This window comes from Cystoisospora suis, assembly GCF_002600585.1.
Source record: "Cystoisospora suis strain Wien I chromosome Unknown contig_3408, whole genome shotgun sequence".
Classification (NCBI taxonomy): domain Eukaryota; phylum Apicomplexa; class Conoidasida; order Eucoccidiorida; family Sarcocystidae; genus Cystoisospora; species Cystoisospora suis.
Genome location: NW_027156203.1, coordinates 563 through 1,464, shown reverse-complemented (window position 1 = coordinate 1,464; position 902 = coordinate 563). Strand labels below are relative to the sequence as shown.

At 58.2% G+C, this 902-nt stretch overlaps 1 protein-coding gene across 1 annotated transcript in view; it reads right to left on the bottom strand.

The window, feature by feature from the left end:
- CSUI_006671 (uncharacterized protein) overlaps positions 1–902 on the bottom strand; it is a gene marked incomplete at its 5' end in the record, with an annotated part of 1,457 nt that continues 555 nt past the window's right edge. The window contains one exon of the mRNA XM_068066825.1: positions 1–902. This exon is cut by the window's right edge and continues 555 nt beyond it.

Sequence of the window (902 nt, the reverse complement as noted above, 5' to 3'; positions counted from 1 at the left end):
AAACGGATAGAGCGCAGCGGCGCAAGAGACCCTAGATGCGGCCGCGCGGCGGCAAAGTCGAACCGAAGGTTAGCCGAGGGGCGACGAACGGACGGTCCAAGGGGGCGCGCGAGGCCCAAGCACCCAAAGGCGAGGAAGAAAGACCAAGGGAGCCTAAAAAGACGAAGGAACCTGCAAGAAAGGAGAAGAAACAACACCAAAGCGCAAATGGGAACCGTCAGGGAGAAAAACGAGAAAAAACGAGCCCGAAACAGGGAAGATCGGCCAAAGACCACCTTAGAAGCAGGCAACTTCGCAGCCCGAGCAACGCAGAACCGGAGCAGAGGGACCAAAGAAGGAGCACGTACGCAGCCAGTAGCACATAGGAAGGGAGGAAAGAACACGTGCGGTAGACCTAGAGCACAGAAAAGGGAAAAGAAAGGACTTAGAAGAGGAGAGGACAACCCGAGAGAGCGGCAGGGCACGCCAAGCCGCGGAAACCGAGCGCATGCAAGTACCGTCAGCAAGCCACGAAGCCTAGAGCGCGCTCAAGGAAGCGGAAAGGTGGCGGAAAGGGCGGAAGTTAGGGGAGCAAAGGCGAATGAGGACGCAGAAGGGTGCTATACCATGATTGGGACCCCGGAAAGACGAGGTAGAGAGAAGGAAGAGACAAAGACCGGTCAAAGGCCGGGAAGGAAAGCAGGCCCGGGGGGGCTAGCTAGCAGACCGAGGCACGAAGGGCCACCGGGAGAGAGCGAACGCGTAGGGAAACAAGGGGTGAGGCTGCCCGCAGCAAAACACGAGCCGCCCACCGTGATCATACGAATTAATAGTCGGGCGATAAAGGCCTTGATCGACTGCGGAGCAACGCGCAGCTTCGTAAATAGACAGCTAGTGCAAGCAGAGGGCTGGGAGACCCACAC